The sequence below is a fragment of the Podarcis tiliguerta genome, assembly GCF_965153285.1.
Source record: "Podarcis tiliguerta genome assembly, chromosome: Z".
Classification (NCBI taxonomy): domain Eukaryota; kingdom Metazoa; phylum Chordata; class Lepidosauria; order Squamata; family Lacertidae; genus Podarcis; species Podarcis tiliguerta.
The window spans coordinates 28,190,041-28,211,688 of NC_139553.1; the positions used below are offsets into that span (position 1 = coordinate 28,190,041).

Here is a 21,648-nt window from a genome sequence, read left to right on the forward strand (position 1 = left end):
GATCAGCTGAGGCGCCGGGCGCTCAGCAGGGAGGAGTCAGATAATTCATCCCTGGCTAACGACGCAGAGCTGCAAGACCAGAGTGAAAATGGCCCAGAGGTGCAGTCACCAGGGGCTTCAGCAAATGAACCAGGGTCTGCTAGTCCTCATGATGACGAGGTACAGGTAGGGAACCCTGAGATGTCTGGGACTCCATCTGTTCCTGAGGAAACCCCTATAGCAGCCCCTCTACCACAGGTAACACCCAATCCAGAACCGGCAACGCCTGTTGTCAGGAGATCAAGTAGAAGTTGTAGGACCCCACAGTACCTGAGAGATTACGTCTGCTGTGCTCACTAGGGGGGGAGGGGTGTTGTGTATTGAGTCAAAGGATTTTATATCTGTATTATTATTGTCTATATTTGCATTAGGGTAAAGTAACTGCCTTTTGGTTTCAGGGGGTACAGCTACTATTGGTTCATTTAAACTGCTGTATTTGGATCCTCTGTCTTATTGGTTTCCTCCAAAAGGCAGGACTGTGATTGCCTGATATTGTTCCCTCCAAAATGTATCCTTTCTAGCTAGTCCCCTGTCCCTATAAATGTAGCTTTCCCCTCCTCAGTCTTCAGTCTTGTTTGCTGTAATAAAGAAGTGTTACTAGAGAACTGTCTCCAGCAGATTATGTCAAGAGAGCTGAAATCACAAACCCCACGTCACAACAGTCTCCATTTGTAAAAAAGGGGAAATGGTGGTTTACAAGTTTGGCAGGAGAACAAAACCAAGAAGCAGATATTGAGAACTTGTGGTCTGTCATATGTTTGTTTGTTTGTTTGTTTATAAAGGCATTATAAAGGGTGGCCCCAAAGTAGGTATACAGTTGAATAAATGAAATTCATCACAACAGGTTATATGGGTACACATTAGTGGCACAAAACAAAGTGGCAGTTAAATTTCAGGTTGGTAGTTGGAAAGAACAGTGGAGTCAGATAAAAGGATTATTTTTCTTTACTGATACTGTGACTGATGACAGTGAACATGAGTCAAGAACAAAGAAAGTGGATTCTAAAGCAGTATACCTACCTAGGGGCCACCCTGTATGCTACCATATGATGAATCAGGACAGTGTACAATGATAAAACACAATGAAAAGCAGTACAAAACGATAGTTAAAATGACTGGCTACTTGTTGGTCTTCATCTCCCATCAGCCTCACCCAGCATGACTGATAGCCAAGGAAGACTTGAGCTGGAGCTCAGTAACATCTGGAGTGCCCACAGGTCCCCACCTCTGCTGCAAAGCATTCAGTGGTGCTGTCAGAACAAGACTTTGGGGCAGATGTCCAAGGCCCCACTCAGCAATTTTGCAGTAAGTGAAGTAACACAAATTGCCATCCAAGGACCTTTCTAATCCAGAAAAGACCGGTGTTTTATTGCAGGAGAATTCTGCAACATATGGTTGACATAATATTAGTGCACGGGTGGTGAATTTATTCTGTTTTTGTTGGTTCTGCAATGTTTCCCTGTTGTTAACACATTATTGCTGCCTGTCCAGGGGGGGCTACGGCAAAACAAAAGCAGGACATAAATAAACCAGTTATGGATTTTGGCAGGAAGTTACAGGATATGCAATGACTGGATGTCAGATGTGCAGCAGGTAAGGGCAGGGCTTCAAAAGAACAACCAGCCACTTAGAGTGGGCTGCTGATTGCTCCTTTGCTGGCAAAAGGTGTGCTCCCAATGGGCCATAGGAGCATGCCTTGCTCAAGGAGTGGAAAGCAGTTTAGAATCAATATAAACTGCTTCTCCTTCTTACACTGCTCTTTGAAACCACAGTGTGCTGCTCATTTCAACCTCCAGTTTTTGAGGCTTGCAAAGGGCTTTGTGAGCCATTTCCCGCTGCTCCTTTCAACCCCTGAAATTAGGCTGACAAAGCCCCTTGCACTGTGGTTTCCGAGTTTGGGGATCCCACACAAGGGATTTTAACAGGGTGCGGAGGACAACCCAGCTGTCAACCCTGTGATATCATAATGACACAATATGACTGAGAAATAGGTTGCCTCACCTGACTGTCAAAGCTGGCACCCAGAGTAAAAAACCCCAAACTGATTTATGGCCTTTGCATTTGCTAGCATAATCCTCTGTGTCTTAGAATAATACAATTGTAGAGTTGGAAGGGACACCTAGTCCAACCCCCCACAATACAGGAATAAATTGTATATCCCAGTGATATTCTGAATATGCAATATATTAGTGTTTTGATGTATTTTGTTATCACTTTGTTGCTTTATTGCTTTGTGTGGTCCCAATTTTTAAAAATGTAAGAAAGAGAACAGAAAAGAATTGCAGCCAATTTTTATTTTAATTAGGACAGCCTTGTTGTTTTTTTACAATCTTTTGTAAATTTACAAAATTGAACGTACCCATTTCATTATAGGACCGCCCTATTGCAGATCACCATGCCACTCCAAAACTTTCTTAAATGATTCATTTATTTACTTATTGTATTTATAAACCACCCAGTTTGAAAATATTGTACTATTGTACAAAAAAGAAATAAAAAACTAAATGCCGTTACAACAACAAGAATACATTAAATCCCTCTGCAAAATCAGCATGAAAAATATCCAAAAATGCTACCCCTAAAAAGTCTGAATATATATATTCAGTTAATTCTTAAACAGGTCACGTGAAACCCACACAAATGGCTTATATTTGGATGTTATCTCTGCACTGTTACAAGTTAGAACCTTTTGTACATTGAAGGGTAAATTTTGTTGCTTTGTGCTAAACCCAAAATAAGGCTGTTATGTCAAAAATAGAAAGGAAAAAAATCACAGGTACACCTGCAAAGCCTCTGGCCTTCTGTCTCCTTCCTGAAAATTATGTCAAATACAAAGGGCACACTTCACCGACTGTTTCACCCTCACAAAGTCTGCTGAAAAGAGTGCAAGGGGCACATGAATAAGCAGCTTCCTAAGCATGAGACAAATGAAGAGAGTCCTGCTGGATCATATTAGGGACCAATCTAGGGCAGTATTTTCTTTCCTAAAGTGGTCAGTTGGACACATCCCTTAAGTAGGGCAAGAAGGCAGTATGTTTGTTTGTTTGTTTGTTTGTTGCATTTATGTCCCATCATTTCCCCCAAGGAGTTCAAGGAAACATAAATGGTTCTCGCCCCTCCTCATTTAAACCACAACAACAACCCTGTGAGGTCAGTTAGGCTGAAACACAGTGACTGGGCCCGAGATTACCAAGTGAGCTTAACAGCTGAGTAGGGATTTGAACCCTCGTCACCCAGGACCCAGTCTGATACTCTACTACACCACACTGGCACTCAACAGCCACTCTTCGATTGCTGGCCCTACCATTAGGCAACTGCCTCAGGTGGTAGTCATGGTTATTCCTCCTGAACCCCCAGGTGTTGCTACATGGCTTCTCCAGGGCTCACTAATCTGGCCTGCTGCCTCAGGTGCGGTGGACAATGCTGTCCCACCAAAATAAGATTCAACTGCCAGCCCAGTTGGCTCTGAAATGTTGAATTAGGAGGGGGTACCATCTTGTCCTTCACCTCATGCAGCAACATTTCTGGTCTTCAGTAACTGCCACGTGTCATACTGCCTTTGTGGTCGGCCATCATGGCTAATAGCCACTGGCAAGTGGAAGCTTCCACAAAATATTGCAATATATCCCCTCAGGGACAGGGATTTTTTTTTCCTGTCAAGGACTGCATTCTTCACAAATTATCTGTCAGGGCCATGCTGATAGTGGGCAGGCCAGAAGTCAGTGGGGGGGGGGAGGGTGTCACTATCTGTCCTTCTCTCTCCCTTACTCTTTCAGCTTTTCTCTGCCATCCTACACTCCACTTTGCCTTCATTGAAACTGGGGCAGGCCCACCAATAAAGTGGGTTGAAGCGCCTACCTCAGGTGGTGGAAAAACAAAGGACACTTTCCCACCTGCTCCACTGCTCCCACCAGTGCCAGAACCCCCCCCCCAACTTCTTGCCACTGCATTCTGGTGCAGTGTTGCCCCCCCATCTTCCCCACTCCTGTGACACTCTAACAACTACATCACAGAGGCTGTCTTCTGGCAACTAAATTCATAATCGGATGGAGCATTTTTTAAAGCATTTGATAGCAATGAGGAAGGCAAATATAAAAAGCAACCTCCCCCACCCACCCGCCCCGTGCTGACTGAATGTTCCAAAAATTTCTTTTTAGATACTGAAATTGGCTATGTGAGCAAAAGGTTCCTAGCAGAGCCGACTTAAATGCCCCTTTCCTCATTTTTGTTTGTTTATGTATCTTTCTGGACCAGAGAGCTATATCTTCAGTACAATGGTAACCGCAGTGTTGAATTCAGGGAGTGTTGCTATAAAATATTGCACCAAAGGAGACTCAGGAAGCACTGATGATGATGCAGGCACCTTATTTAGAGTTAACTTTCTCTCTCTTTTTACTGGCAGAATTCCAGGTCCCTTAACACAATTGCATGATCACATACCGAAACTGAACTTTGGAGCACCTTATGGAAGGTTTAAAATTACTCCAGGCGGGGTTGGCATCAGTTTTGAGAGGTCCCCTGGTGTCAGGGATGGACCATGAGCAGTGCCTAAGATGAGGCAGGCACTGGGAGTCATAATCTGTAGGGCAAGCCAGTGGCCAGGGACTGAGGAGCAAACCAGAGGCAGGATCGAATAAGCAGCAGAAAGCTAGGACTAAAAAAATATAACCAAGGATGGAATCCCAAGCCCAGGAGCCAAATATAGCCCTCTAGTTCTTTCTGCTTGGTCCTTAGTTAACCCTAGTTGTGGGCAGGGTTGGTGAGGTCTCACAGGTCCCATTTAACACCCCACTGCCCCCAGGCTGCCATGCTAAGCATCCTCAGGCTGCTGGATCTAGCCACCCTTTCAATTCCTTTTCTGATTAGAGCATTTGTTATTACAGGCAGACTCACTGCTGTGCTACCTGTGAGTGCAAGGGTGCCCCTGAGTTGCCTCTCGCTGCTCAGAAAGCCTCTGAGCCACCTCCCCTTTCTCTGTGTGACAGCTCACCTGCAGAAAAGTTCTGCTGAATTTGAAAGCCTGTCACAATTTTGTGACCTTTTGGTCTGTCCTAATAAAAATTATTTGCCCAACAGTGGAGTTGGGAATTTTTTCTCAAGCTGACATTAATACCACAGTCCCTTTGAGGGTTAATAAAAAAAATTCTAAAAGTGGCTGCCCATACAGTAATTTTAGGTGTTTATCAGTGAAGTAAATAAATAGGCTTGGATTGTTTCTCAGTGCCATTGCAGGCTTTAAGAACCTGCTGCTGTTGCTTTTGTTGTTATCAAGTGAATCTATGGTTTATGCACAATTACAAACCTTTACTTAAGTCAATTAATTTTCTCCCCCTAAAACAATACATTCATATGCTTTGTTAAGTAAAGCTGGAGCTAGACAGGATTAAAAGCAGTTACACACATACACACATATATTTATTTCCCCCCAATATTGGATTTTGGTCAAATACATTTTCAGATTTTTTTAAGCTTTAGGGGGAAAACAACGAACCTGTTTACTGGAATTAAAAAGGTAGGAATTGTATACCACACATTATAACACACAACCCCTTTCTAACTACCTTCCTTTTTCTTGGGGGGAAAAGAACATTATACAGTAATATTGTCTGCATCCCAAATGTATTTGAATGCTCCACCTTGTGGCAGTTTGGAACAAGTGCAACTATACTCCATTCATCAATTCCCTTGCTGAGACTCAGTGTATGAATTCAAGTCTGTGTAGCCCAAGCATAGGAGCCAATTCCTGGGGGCTGAGGTTCCTTTGGCCCCTCCAATAAAATATTTGAGGGAGCTGGGTCCCTGCAGAGTTGATGGGCATTGCCATTCAAATGGGGTGTGTGCACCACATCTTGTGATCGATTATGTGATCGGCAGGGCTTATCTGCCCCCCAATATTTTATTCAAGTTGGCAACCCTGAACCCAAGATTTGCTTTTCTATATGAATATAGAATTTTGAATTTCTTATTCAAATGCGTGCTGCTGAAGTCAATGCGTGTTGCTGAGGTATGAACATTGCCTGCATAAAGTAGCTATAAGAAATATTTCATCCAATGAAATCAATGTACGAGAGATTGAGGACAAACAGGGAAATTCCTTCATACAACACATAAACCTGCCCAGGTATTAAGATCATCAGGAGAAACCCTGTTGGCAGTGCCACCACCCTTCATAGTTCAAAGGGTGAGAGAGAAATTCAATTCAATTTGCATTTGAATGAGAACCTACCTAATTCACACTCACTGATAGATAGCTGCAAACAAAAATGCAGCTATCTATGAAAATTTGAACTTATCCAAATGTTGTGATGCAGTTCGTCCATCCCTAGGTCATGGGCATAGCCAAGGGGTGTGTGTGGAGGGGCAGCTCCCCCCATCAAGTAAAACAATAGAAATACTTAACTAACTGACCAATCAAGTCGGTTCTGCCCCCCCCAACAAAAGTCTGCCCATGCTCTGAATGCCTTCCCCATTTACTTCAATGAACCCAATTGCTCTAAGTGAACTGAGGTAAAGGTAAAGGGACCCCTGACCTTTAGGTCCAGTCGTGACCGACTCTGGAGTTGTGGTGCTCATCTCGCTTTATTGGTCGAGGGAGCCGGAGCACAGCTTCCGGGTCCTGTGGCCAGCATGACTAAGCCGCTTCTGGCGAACCAGAGCAGCACACGGAAACACTGTTTACCTTCCCGCTGGAGTGGTACCTATTTATCTATTTGAACTTTTGACGTGCTTTCAAACTGCTAGGTTGGCAGGAGCAGGGACCGAGCAACGGGAGCTCACCCCGTCGTGGGGATTCGAACTGCCGACCTTCTGATCGGCAAGTCCTAGGCTCTGTGGTTTAACCCACAGTCCCACCCATGTCCAAGCCACTTTAAAACAGGACAACCCCATATGCACATCCAGAAGCCCACCCCCACAAGAAACACTGTTATTGGAGTACTGGGGTGCACTGATCAGCCCTTATCTCCCACCCAAAAAAATAATATTTGAGACATCCTTGTTTGATGGCTCCTGAGAGCTGGGGACTGGAGCACTGACAACCCCAGGAAGCCATGGCAGCTTTATTTACTTAGTGCGGAGAGAAATATTACGGCTAGGAAACAATTATCGCATTGAAATATCATTCCCTCTGTTTGCCTTTTCATTTCCCTCTCATGCAATATTGAGTTACTTATTAATGTGGCATGGCACTATACTGGATTGGAGGCAATCGTTTTTCTATGGTATTCTTTAAGTTGCATTATTAAAGATCACTATAAGGAGCACTAACCTTGAGAGTTTCACCTGGCTTTTAACTAACAGAGCTGTTGACATGTTACATTCAATGAGTGTTCAAGCTATGCAGAAATGGATAAGCTGTACATTCATTCAGTTATTCATGTATAACATTCAATGAAGGTACAGTCTACTTATGCAATGGCTGAGCTACACAAATAAAAAAAATCACACTCACATAAATGCTTGTACATGTGGAGAGACACCTTTTTACTCAGTTCAGTGTAATGGTGTGAACAAACCCAAATCAAATCATTAAATAGGAAACTTGGCAAATAGGAAACTTGCTTTTCGTAGTTCCTCACATAATATATGTCCTACTCAGCTCCTGTATGGTCAGAAGATCAAGGGACATGTGAGGTGTGCTAAGAAGAGCTTGGTCAACAGGCAGGTTTTGGAACAGAATAGGGTGACCAAGATGATCAAGTGGGGTGGGGCATCTAGCATAGGAGGATAGAGTAAAAACATTTGAGGCTTTTTAGTTTGTGAGTGGGGTGGGGAAGATGAAAAATTATGTGTGATGTACAGAAAGGGAATAGAGATACCGTATTTTTTGCTCTATAAGACTCACTTTTTCCCTCCCAAAAAGTAAGGGGAAATGTGTGTGCGTCTTATGGAGCGAATGCAGGCTGCGCAGCTATCCCAGAAACCAGAACAGCAAGAGGGATTGCTGCTTTCACTGCGCAGCGATCCCTCTTGCTGTTCTGGCTTCTGAGATTCGGAATATTATTTTTTCTTGTTTTCCTCCTCCAAAAACTAGGTGCGTCTTATGGTCTGGTGCGTCTTATAGAGCGAAAAATACGGTAACTTTTTCTCCCTATCCCCTAACCCAGGAACTTTGGATGACCCAGTGTAACCTATTGGCAATAGAACAGATACCACCATGAACGGGTCTCCCCATCTTCAAATCTCCTTGTTAGAATTCCTGCTCCATGATTACAGTCATGGGATTGTTGTCTTTCACATGATGGTGTATGTTTTGACTCCACAGAGTGGGAAGTGACAGAGACAGGATGTTTGTGTTACTGTGTTCTGTGAAGTGGGACTATTGTCCTTTGTTCTCTCTCTTTGCTGTCTGATGCTAGAGACAGGGGGAGCCATGTTGCAGTGCTCCGTGTGTGTTTATATGTAAATAAAGTATATTAGCCAAAATGCTGAGTTGCTGAGATCTGTTACGCGAACTGCGCGGACTCTGCAGATCCCTAAGTGTGCCGGTATCTGTTGGCATCAGTCGCTGTGATGTTTGGGCAGAAGAAAGCTTTTGAAGCTCCCGAAAGATTGACCAGGAGGGAGAGAACATGCCAGTCGGGCATGTGTCTCTACCAAGGTCCTACTTGAGAGTAGGATGAGCTCCTGACACACCTGACATCATAATGATGTCAGGTGTTGGACACCTATCAAAGTTTTGGGGTTGCTGTAACTGCCAATCAGCTGATCGTGGGTTAGAGCAACTGCCTTTGAAGATGTGCTTTCAGTTTATTGTTGCTGGGGGACACATCTTCAAAGAGTCTCCCTGTCAATTGGTCAAGGGGAGCTCCTTTGAAGTCTCTGCTGTTGTGCTATTGTGCAGTGCTTTCCGAACACTCAACAATGATGGTACAATGCTTCCAAAACACCATGCACAGGGCTTGCAAAGTGCCTTGACCAGTGCTTCTGAAGTATCATCAATCAGTTGCTTGTTGATGCCTATGGTTCCTTTTCGTGTCTTTGTCTATCTTTAAAAGAATCCCTATCCCTATCCTATATCCCATATCCAGAGCTCTTTGTAAGCAGAACATGGATAGGAAACCTTGTGCCTCACCAGATGCTGTTGGATTCCAGCTCCCATCAGCTCTAGGCAGAAACGCCAGTGGTGAGGGATGATGGGAGCTGTAGTTCATCAGCATCTGTGCTCAGTACTGAGGGTGCATTCAGACGTGGGGAATATTGCTTTAGTTTTCCAGATTATAATCCTAGTTCCTCTGTCCCATTTTGTAATGTTTCTGCAGACATGCTGTATTATGTAACTATGACTTCATTACCTTTATACCAGTATGCTATGGTAAATTTCATTTGCACCAGTGGGCACAGTGTGACATCTTTGGACAATGCTGTCACTCCCCCACTCTTTTATCCATGGAAACAGCAGGAAAGAACTGTATGCCAGTATGCCACCCCAAATTTCCTCACTTTACTCCCATAATTTTCAGGGTTAAGGAGGCTGCAGTTGGATTTATTTTTTTTCTGGAATCAGCACAGAAATTATCTCTAAACATGTGCTATATTCCATCTGTCTTCTGGAAGTGGCTTCTACAACACGCGGAAGCTCAAATATAACACAAAAATTAACAGGGAAACATCGGGGAAATGCAGCGGGTGTTAGATGGACCAATGGTCTGATTAGGTATAAAGTGGCTTCCTGTGACCCTACTGATTGGGGAAGGGTTGTAATAGTAGTAGTGCTTGTGTTTTACATGCAGAAAATCTCAGGTTCGATCCCAGGTAGGCCTGGGAAAGTCCCTAATGGGAAAGCCTGGATAAGCACTGCCAGTCATTGCAGATCATACTGTGCTCAATGGACCAATGATCAGTCTCAGTGTAAGGCACCTTCTAATGTCCCCCTCCCCATTTTTTGTATTAGCCTGCCAATAAGCCAACAAATTGCATCTACCCAATGACATTTCCGTTGACTTGAAAGCACACTGATCCCTGCCTTGTCCTGTACAAGTTGAAATGTGATGCTAAACCCTCCGTCATCTTACATTTTCCAGTCCTTTTGTCCCTCGCTGCGTAGTAATTGCAAATGGCTTGCAAATAAACACCCGGGATTGTTTTTTTCCAGAAGGTTGGGCATTTCCTTGAGAGGCTGTTCTATCTATCAGCAGCCTATTTAAGTGCTTTTGAAGGCTTGTATACAGGTTCCTTTTACAGTGTATTTGAAGTTTGTAATCCTGCTTAAATACACATAAATAGGAAGGATTAACAAACTGCTGTGCAGAGGCCAAAAGAAGACAGAGCTAGAGGCAATCAAGCGCCAGCCTATCAGATGCAGGGAATGAAATGGGGGGAAAGTGGGAAACTGTCAACAAAAATAAAATGTTACCGATCCTCGGCCCTTTCTGTTTATGCTGGAGGAAGCTTAAAATAATCTGTGGTTTCTGATGCTTGATTTAGTTTTCCACAAGCCTAATTAGCACCAGATTAAGTTTGCTGCCACTCTCGCTTAGGACGGAGATTGACAAATTCTTGCTGTTTATTTGTTTTCCGTTTTTAAAAAAAGGACCGGAGGCCATAACAACATGACACATTTAATAAGGCTGAAAGTAATGTGGGGAAAAACATTCATGTATATAGAAGTTTGGCAGCTGAAAGGAAAGTGGAGAGGAGAGAGGATGTATTCCTCGGATCTCTTTGCTCTTTGTTAAGAAGAGTATTCTGTTGACTGACAGTTCTAAGGAACAATAGCATGATCCAGCCAAGGTTAAGCATTCCTGAATCCCACCGACTTCAAGATTTGAGATGGGCTCATGATCTGTTCTAAGAAGCAGGCTTGCAGCTTGAGGACAACTGCTGGATCCAGCATCGCTGAGAGATTATCAGGTGGGCTGCGGCTTGGGATGAGTGAATCTGTCAATAATGGTTTCTTTCAGTTTCTCATTCTTCCACTCTTAAATTCAGTTCTCTGCATTTCCACAGCAATCTGCCATTAAAAAACAACACAAGTAGCATTTTAGTGCAAAGTTCTCCAAATATACCCACCTTGGAATTAATTTTTGCCTAATATATACTACACACACACACACACACACACACACACACACACAAACAAACAAACAAACAAACAAACATTTTCATATACTTTTTCTGCTAATATTTGCATTTATATGCAGATTTTTTGTACACGTCGCCTGGCTGGAGAACTGCACTGCTAAATTTGGAAATCTTGAAGGATGGCTGTGTTTTGGTTTGGGAAACTGTGAATTAGTTGTGTTCATCTATGTATGTGAACCGAATCAAATTTCTCTCTCATTCCAATAATAAATAATAATAATAATAATAATAATAATAATAATAATAATAATATATTTTTATTTCTACCCCGCCCTCCCCAGCCAAGACCAGGCTCAGGGCGGCTAACAACCAATAATAATAAAAAGTTGATTAAAATACAATTTAATCTAGTTGACAGTAGTCATTTTGCAGGGGCTTGGGACTCATCAGATACTCAACAATGGCCATTTCTGACAACAATGGCCATTTCTGATTTGCATGCCATTTACGGATGCCAGTTTAGCTGAACGGGCTTGGATTTTAATCCAACTGGAGAGAGGGAAAATGGACTTTAAAAGTTTGCCTCTCACTTGAGGTGGGTTTCTTTGACACTCCAAAGCTCATCCCAAGCTTCCTCAGGAGAACTTTAAAGGTAAAGGTAAAGGGACCCCTGACCATTAGGTCCAGTTGTGACTGACTCTGGGGTTGCGGCGCTCATCTCACTTTATTGGCCGAGGGAGCCGGCATACAGCTTCTGGGTCATGTGGCCAGCATGACTAAGCCGCTTCTGGCGAACCAGAGCAGCACACGGAAACGCCGTTTACCTTCCCGCCGGAGCGGTACCTATTTATCTACTTGCACTTTGACGTGCTTTCGAACTGCTTGGTTGGCAGGAGCAGGGACTGAGCAACGGGAGCTCACCCCGTTGCAGGGATTCGAACCGCCGACCTTCTGATTGGCAAGTCCTAGGCTCTGTGGTTTAACCCACAGAGCCACCCACGTCCCTATCTCTAATAGCCGCTGCCCATGCATAATCCTCTTCCTCCTTTGCCACTTAAGAGCACAAGAACCCTGCTAGATCAGATCAGTGGCTCATCTAGTTCAGCATCCTGTTCTCACAGTGGCCAAACAGATGCCTGTTGAAAAACTGAGAACAGGACCCAAGCAGAAGAGCATTCTTCCCTTCTGTGGTTTCCAGCAACTGGAATCCAGAGGCATAATTACTTCTGACTGTGGAGGCAGAAGCATTTCCCTTCTGCTGGAAAACTTTTCTGATATGTCTGTCTCAGACTTTAATGTGTCTCTGTAACTTTAAGTTTTATTTCCAAACATGCAAGCAGGGGTTAGGTGTAGGCAAGCATGCCTGCAGTGAACCAACTGGGCAGCCCTCTCCAGCTGGGAACTGTCAGCACCCCCCCCCCCTCACACTGCCCCTCTGCCTTATCCAAAACTGTCAACAGCTGTTGCATGCACACATACACACATCTGGCCCCTCCCTCAGTTGGAGGAGTCATTTTCTCTAAGGCACAATGGGTATCTCCTTCTAAGGCATGGGAAATATCCAAAGGAAGATCTTATAATCATGAGCTTCCGTGAACCTCTCTAAAGGAACCTTGTTATAAGATAACGTACCAATAGTCCCATACACCAAAGGGACTTGGGTAGATTATAAGGATAGATTGTAGGGTGCCTCCAAACTTTCACTATTTTGCAGGAGGGAGTCAAGTGCATACAAGAAATATAGGTTTGTGCAATTAAAGTAGATTCACAAGCTTTGTCATCTTAGCACAATAAATCTACTTTTAATATGTGTGTGTATATGTTTGTGTGTTTGCATGACTTTTTATGGTTAGGAAAGTGCTAGTGAAACGCACTGAAAAGTGTGGGTTGCATGAATAATGGGAAGACTTGTAAACACTCTGAAAGTAAATTAGGAGGAATGTTTTTGTCATGTAACCACGCTGTAAACAAATCAGTAAAGACTAAACATCGTCTGAACACCATGTAAGCTTTGTGCAAGCAAATCAGGACCAATGCTGAATCCACAGGTCATCTGAAGGGCCATTTATTTATATATGGAGTGGTATTACCTTGTGTCCAAGCCTTTTGGAAAGATGTATAATTCACCCTACAAAAATTAAACTAAGCTGAAATTCTATACACAAGTATCTGGGAATTTTCTCAGTGTATTTCTATGTGTAATTGCTGAGAGGTAAGCCTCACTGGGTTAAATAAGGCTTGCTTGTACATACGCTTACAGGCTTAGTGAGATGTCACATATCATCTACACCTTGATTCTTCATCTTAGGTTTTATAAAGGATTGTATTATGGCAGGCAGATCCTAACTGAAATATTGGGAACAAACCCAGTTTCCATTTTTAGGTGTACAGAGTCCAGCTCACAGTGCTTTTGAATAATTTTGTGTCCTATCAAAACTCATGGAAAGGTAACTATAACCCTGTCTCTCAATTGTATGAATAATCGCATCTATTTATTTAATTTTGGAACACACTCACACACAGAGACAACTTATAAAAAAAATGTGCAGGCAGAAATGCTACATTTGCTATTGTGGCCTTCACTTACCCTTTTCTGATGTTAGTTTTCTGGCAAGAATATACTTAATTTATTTATTATGGTGACTTTTATCACCATAGCTATATGTGCATATTCATTATTTTTCTTCTTTTGATTAAGAGAACCTTCTCAAATAAAAACAAACACAAAGAGCTCCCCAAAGGCCACATCATAACTCAGGGATAGCCTTCTAGAAGTTGTTGGGACTACAACTCCCATGATCCCCTGACCAGAGACCATTCTGGCTGTGCCTAAGGGGAATTTGCATCCAACAATATCTGGACGGCCACAAGTTCCTACAAGCTTCCACTTGGTGAAGCACCATCCTATTATCTTGAACAGCTAACCAGAAACCTGCCTAACAGTAAGGAGCCTTGACAATAGTCTAGATCTAGAACATTGCCTTCAGCTGGTCAGTCAGGACAAACTATTGGGTCATGCTATGATCCTAAGCAGGTTGCAACAGAAGCACTACCACCATGCAGATACTATATTTTTTGCACCATAACACTCACTTTTTTCCTCCTAGAAAGTAAGGGGAAACCTCTGTGCGTGTTATGGAGCGAATGCCTGCGGGTGGCGGGGGAGATCTGCTGCAGTCGTGAGCAGAGGATCCATGGTTCCCCTTCCTTCCCTCCTCCGTGGTTACAAAGCATGGATCCACACGGATCCTCAGGATTTTTGCATTGGGCTACTCCAAACTCACTGTCAGATCACATGTCTGTGGCCACAGCATGAACCACAAAAATCATATATCCACTATTCCGTTTAGAATATTTTTTGTCTTGTTTTCCTCCTCTAAAAACTACGTGTGTGTTATGGTCTGGTGCGTATTATAGAGCGAAAAATACGGTATATGGTAAAGGATAAAGAAATGGGTCCCCAAACACATGTTTGGGTGAAGAGTGGGTCCTGGGTCTGAAAGGTTTGAAAATATGTGGTCTAGAAAGTATGCAGGCAATTTCTGAAGCTCAGGTGGTGATGTTGTTGAGGAGGATTCAGAATTTCTAGCAGGTAGACTGAGTGGGGGAAGATATACCTGAAGGGCTGTCACATAATAAGGGGCAAAGACTTGGGGTTGTATCCTATGTTAGTCATGCTCAAAGGAGATCTACTGAAATTAATGAGCATCATTAGCAAGCCCATAAATTTCAACAGGTCTTCTCTTGGTATAACTTAGTTGGATGCAGTCCTCCTTCTCTGCCTCTCCAGAAAGCAGTACTAGAATAGGCTTAATTTATAGGAGGATAGATTTTGATAGAATATTGGGATAAATATATTGGATTATGTTCAACAACAGTGCAATTATTTCTCATTGCACAGTGGAACATCCTCCCCTCTCCTCCTCCGCTGCACTCATCTCTAAATCTTTTCTGGGAGTCCCCTCAGCCCCCTGGAGCAGATTTGGGGGTGGTGTGCCCATGGGCAGAGGAGTGGGGGGAAATGCTATCATGCTAGCACTAATAATTGAGCTTTATTTAGCTGAATACTGGCTCCTGACAGTAAGAGCAGTTTGACAACAGAATCAGATACCAAGGACCAATATGAGCTCTCCCTCTCTTGAGGTCTTCAAACAGAGGACATCTGCAAAACCACACACACACACACCTAGTTTATTGGCTCCAACAGAAGGCTTCTTTCAAACTTAATATCAGCAGGAGAGAAGCCTACAGGTAGAGAAGGCCTCTGTGGGTGCATGTGCATATTAACAACACCCTGGTATACACAAAGAGAACTTTGAATGCTTCTCCCACAGTTTACCACTGGGGAGGTGAGGAAAGACCATCTTCAGGAATGGGGAATGAAGTCTTCAGAAGAAAGAGACTGTCATCGTCTTCTTGCTGACCCTATCCTTTAAACAATTTTTTTTTTTTTTTTGCATCAACTCTGGGGTGATAATGTTACTGTTAAATTATGCAGCCTGAGGCTTAGCTTGGAGATAAACAGAAGGAGAAGTGGGGGTGGAGATGGGGGGGGGAACTCCACTCTAAGCCATCTCAGATGTCTGATGATAAAGGCAAAAGCCAAGGACTTAAAAAGCATTTGTTGCCTATTCCGAACTCTGCTAATAATACAAAACCCTGATTGAAACAGTTTGTGGTTTGAGGTATGACATAAACGAAAAGATATTTCCCGAAAATCAAGGTGCTGCTTGAGCTCTTCCAAATGGAAACGAGAAGGAAGTCTATCTGGTAAGGTTTTTCTTCAAAGGTCACTGCTGCAAAACACATTAAGACCCAGGAAAGATGTGCAACACCATCCAGTAGGTATCTAATCTAAGGAAGAAGTTTCCATTTGAAGTGTGGGGGAAACTGAGAGCATGTTAATTAGAAGTTAGTAAGGAACTAAAGAGAGGGACTATGGTGAGGTCAGTGAGATATAATAAAATGGCTGAGAAGCTGGAAGCCATCCAGGGAGCATCAGAAGATAGCCATCATGTGCTGAAAGTGAAAATCATGCAGACAGGAAGAAGAATGGAAGAGACAATGGGTGTGTTCACACTTCCCTTAGTGATATCAGGATAAGAACAACTAAGGGTGGGGGAGAAATTCAATGCAGTTCACCAGACAGATGTACCAAATCAACATTTTTTGAAACAACATGTGGACTGAAACACAGCTGTTCTTGAATAGTCACACTTATCCATATTTTGCAATGCACATATACTGATGATAAAGGCAAAAGCCAAGGACTTAAAATGTGCCCTTTACCTACCCACCCACACATAACTTGGTAAAGGGTGCATACAAATGCATATATTAATGAAAACAATATATGAAAAAGTATTTTAGCAGGGGAAATAGCTTTGAAAAAAATGTATATTAGACAAAAATGCAGATAAAATATGTATAGTAAGAGAAAGGCACACAAAAAACATAGATGAATTTTCATGAGGACTTTAAGGATTTTTAAAAATGTTTTTTTACAAAGTGATGTAGAAATGTGGAGAACTGAATTTAAGATTGGAAAAGTGAAGCAATGAGAGAAACTGATATTGACATATTTGTCTAACTCTAAATACAGTGGTTTATGGCTGTGAAAGAATCTCTTCGTTTCAGTTTCATCTCAAATGTGTATGTATGTCAGAGAGAGAGAGAGAGAATCTTCCTATATACATAAAATTGTAAGGCTGTTGTCATGCTGCAGTTCACATGACCACCAGCAGGACACACCAACTCCAGCATGATGACAGAATGGCAGGCAGGCAGGTAGGCAGGCTGGCAGGCAAGCAAGCAACCAGTGTGAGTGCAGGCAGCCCATGTGAACTATTTAATGGAAAAGGGAGTTGCTTCACAAGTGTGGTTTGGCAAGTCTAGAGGTACTCCATATATGTCACGAGAGGCCCAAGTGACACTCCTGTGGTCAGGAGTGATTTTCAGTAGCACCAGCTGCAACTGTTCGTGGACCACAGCAGCCTGAACTTGAAACATAATCCATTCTGGAAGGACGTTCGACTTTGAAACGTTCGAGTTTCGAGGTGCAGCTTCCGATTGGCTCTTGCACTTATCAGAAGCTGCATTGGACGTTCATCTTCTGAGGAACATTAAAAAAATGGACCATTTTCGACGTTCAGGAGCTGAAGCATTCAGCAATGGAGCAGTTCGAGAACCAAGTTTTGACTGTATTTACATAACCAGCTAATATTCTGCAGTTCTACGTGTGCTCTCCTGGGAGTAAGTACCATTGAACACAGTGCAACTTGCATAGTCATGCATAGAATTGTGACAGAAAAAAGCAAATAAGTCAATGTCCATACCGAAGATATGGAGCACAGAGGCTAACAGTTCGATCCTATACATGTGTACACAAAAGTAAAGCCCACTATAGTCAATTGTATCTACTCCCAGATATTTGGACTGCAATCCTATATAGGCCCCAATGAGCTGAATAGGACCTGGGAAAAGGTGAGCATAGGACTGCAACCTAAGATTGTTGACTTAATTCCATTTTTAAACCTGTACCAAAGGAGCTTGCTTTTCAGGGATGCAAATATAGAAACAACTGCATCAAGGACTTAGCTGCTAAATATTTTCTAATTCTCTTGCTCTTGTTTGTTGATCCTACCACCATCTGCCACAGAAAATGGCATGATATAACAGTGATTTCTCTCCTGGGCAAAGTTCCTGGAGCCTGGAGCATTTCAGGCCTTTCTGCCTGAGCCAAAGTTGCAGCTCTGAGCCTTTGATGTCTGCTGTAAAGGCATCCAAGGACAGTGTTTTGAGACTTTTGAATCTGTGTGAACACGGAAAGTAACCTTAAGACTCCAGGATTGGGAAAATGTTTTCAGTGCAATAGTGGCACGACAAGTTTGTGTTTTCATTGAGAAAGACTTGGAGGCCTAGAGAGTAAGGCATGGGGAAACAGCGGCGTAGCTAGCCGCTCAGGTGCCCTGTGCGACACATGCGTCCTGCAGCCAGGGGCGGGGTGAGCCACCCATGGGGGCAGGATGCACTGCATGGAGCCTCTCTGCCACCTCCCCCTCAGCTGTGGGATGGCTGAGGGAGGGTGGTGGGTAGACGCAAGCCCCACGCTGCCCTTTCAGGCAGTGCAGAGCCTGCAGGTGCCCAAGCCGCCACATCACTCCCAGGGGAGACTCGTGGCTCAGGCATGCTGTAGGCCCCGTGGTAAGTGCTGGCCCCCGTGGTGTGACGCCCAGTGCCAGTCACATTCCGTTCTGTTTGTTGAGTGAGCTAAAAAGTTTTGTGAGCCAAATTTTTTGTAGTTTTGTCACCCCCCTCCTTTAGTGATGACACCTGGGGTGACCGGCACCACTGGCGCCCCCTTCTTCCACCACTGGGTGGAAGGTACTGCAGTTTTAGGAGAGCTAGAGCAAAGTTAAAAAGAGAGGGAGCAAGAACACAGCCCTGTTTCACACCTCTGTGTATAACAACAGGGTCTGACACCTCGTCCCCTGGGGTTATTCTTATACGACAGGTATTATTTGAATAAAGCTTTTTAATCAGGTAAAGTAACCTAGGATCTAGGCCCAATGACTCCAGTTTGGACCATAGCAGCACCCTATCGACTGAATCAAAAGCAGCCTTAAGATCTAAAAAGGCCACATATAGGCCTTCTTTATGGTGCCGTGAGTACTTGGGGGCTAAATGGGATAACACTAAAAAGTCCTTATGAAAATTCATTGGTATTTGTAGTGTGATTTTTATATATTTTTTTGCAGATCATTTTTTTAACCTTTTTTACCTTTTTGTATTTTTTTTCTCATTAATATGTGCATATGTATGCACACTTTATCCTAGTATATGCATTTTTGTGACACATTACTTGGCTGGAAAATAGCAAAATTCAGAGAGGTGCAAACATTGAGGGATGGCTATGTTTCATTTTGCACATTGTTTCAGAGAGTGAGAATTAGGAAGGTTTGCCTTTAAGTGTGCACTGTATCGAATTTCTCTCCCATCCCTATATTGGAGGACCATTTCCTCTATTTCTATAGCACCTTTACAAAGTAACATATGCACACATTTTAAAAAGACTGGGTGGGCCAAGCCCCAAGGAACATACATTCTAGCATCGTAATAGTGCAGCTATCACAAGTCCAGGTAGTGCTTGTTGACAGAAGCAGATGAAACAATAAATGTTTTCTGGCCCACAACAAGCATACAACAGATGCATTTTTTTAAAAAAAGCATGGCAGTTACTGATATCACTGCCAAAATTTCAGACTTATGGAGGCCACAGGACCTAGTGTGTAAATTTAGATGTCCCAAGTGATGCAGCTGCATCCTAAATTCAAGCGCACAGTCTTGTGCAGGCAGTGAAACTTAACTTCTTCAACAAGAAAACTTTACCAAAGAGAATCTCCAGATGCTGTAGTTTAGCCATTGCTTTGTTCCCACGGTTCCAGCAAGATTTGAAGCTTGTGTTGGTTTGTCTTCCCATCTGATTACTAAGATAGTTAATTAGCCAGCTCTCAGCTGCAAGGCTGATGGCAGTGACACAATTACTTTAATCAACTTAAAAAACAAAAACGAAAAAACATTTTTGAGTTGGCTTACCTGTAACAGCTAGTTCTCAACATCATAATCCAGCTGCTGCATTTAAATTGTTGATGGAGATGTATCAGGACGCACTTCATTACTGGAACCTCCAGGTCATCTTGTTCCAACTAATTACTAAGGGATTCCGAGGGTTCTTCAGCCACAAGGACACTCACGCTACAGCTGCCAGAGAAATGCTGCCTTTCTTTTTCTCTTCTTTACACATCTGGGCCAGATTTATGTTCAGAGTCGAGTGAAATGATCTCATGCACTTGGAGTCATAGGATCACAGAGTTGGAAGGGGTCTTCTAAGGCCATCTATTCCATCCCCCAGCTTGATTCCAAAAATCTTGAGCTAGAGAATCCTCAATACAGGGTGGTTCAGCTCCTAAAGGAAGGCCTCAAATGCAGGACACTCTGCCACCAGGTTATTGGTTCCATTGCTGAGTGGCTCTTATAATTTCTCCAGGTGTTCAGCCTAAATCTGCCCTCTTTCAGCTTAAACTCATTTGATCTAGTTCTGCCCTTTGAGGCAGAAGGAACCAAGTCTGTTGCCCTCTCATATGTGCCAGCCCTTCAGGTACTTGAAGAATGTGATCGAGTTCCCTCTCAGTTTTCTCTTCTGCAGGCTAAACATACTCAGTTCTTTCAAACTTTCATCATGGAACTTGTTTTCCATACCCCAAATATATTTGGTGTTCTCCTCTGAAGGCTCTGAAGGCTTGCAGATAGCAGCCTGTTCTGTGGGCTGGGGTTGGGGGAAGCTCAGACTTTCCCCATCCCCACAAGCTCTGGGAGCGGCGATGAGGTTGTGCGCAATCTTTCTGCCGCTCCTGGACCTGTTCTGGGGGCTGGGGTCAGGGGAAGCTCGGACTTCCTCCACCCCAGCCCCGTGGCTGGGGGGGGGGGTTCTTTATTCCCCCCCTAAAAACTAGGTGCGCCCTATGGTCCGGTGTGCCCTATGGAGTGAAGAATACGGTAATTTTATGCTGTGAACCACCCTGACATCTATGGGTATAGAGAGCTATACAAATTTTAATAATAATAATGGTGGTGGTGGTGTTACATGGTCACAGCCAGGAGCTCTGCTCCACAAAAATGTATCTTGCGATATATAAAAATATATTAGTTTGAGATTTGCCATTATTTCTCTTCTTCTTTTTGTTGCGTGAAGTTCTGTGGTTAATGCAGACTGAACTCTCCTACTCCTGCAGATACAGAGATACTGGGTTTCAAGGAGATGGGATGTTAGGCTTCAATCCTACACAGACCTCACTTGGAAGAAAGCCACATTGAACATTATGTCTTTCTTCCAAGTAAGCATGCATTGAGTTGCATTGTTATTAACTTATTACATGTTTATCCCACCTTTCCTCAAAGCAGGCCAAGAAGACGTTCACAGTCTCCTCCCCTTACCCCATTTTACCCTCACAAAAACCCTGGGAAATATGTTAAGCCAAAGGATGGTGACTGATCCAGGACTACTCAGTGTACTTCATGAAGGATATGGCCATCATCTGCTAATGTTCTGCGTCACAAGTTGAAAGAGGGCTGCTGTGCTCAGGTTCTGCTATGGGCTTCCCCTAGTAGTCATCTGATCAGCCACGGTGAGGACAGGCTGCTGGACCAGATAGGCCTTTGGTGTGATCCAGCAGGACTCTTACTTAGCTCTTATTAAATCACCGCACAGTGTACTTCAGCGTTGATCAGCCAAGTCCAGCAGACCTCAAGGGAAGCCACAGAGATGCATTTGACGTGTTAAGCACAGATTAAAGGAAGCTGTGCAGACATTATTTAATTTCACATTTCACATTATTACCTGGTTGGCAAGTGAAAGGAGCTTCAATAAGACTCCTTTAATGGTTGTGAGTTTTGCATAAAATATGCCTATATTACGGAAAGGCAGGGAGATTGTCACACCCCAGGGACTCCCCAAGATTGCAATTGCTTCAGGGCCCCTAATCTGTCCCACCTAGAAATATAGCCATCCTGGAAGGGCAGAAAATTATT

The 21,648-nt window shown here is 43.4% G+C and overlaps 1 long non-coding RNA gene across 2 annotated transcripts in view; it reads left to right on the forward strand.

Annotated features, from left to right (window-relative positions):
* The window catches only part of LOC310669702, a 41,896-nt gene that overhangs the window by 11,574 nt on the left and 8,674 nt on the right, over positions 1 to 21,648 (forward strand). Inside the window, exon 4 of one of the 2 annotated variants that reach the window (XR_014507280.1) lies at positions 1,187 to 1,344. This is a non-coding gene — a long non-coding RNA (uncharacterized lncRNA). Of the gene's footprint in view, positions 1 to 1,186; positions 2,559 to 21,648 lie in introns of those variants that run through there. The other variant, XR_014507281.1, reaches the window with a different exon arrangement.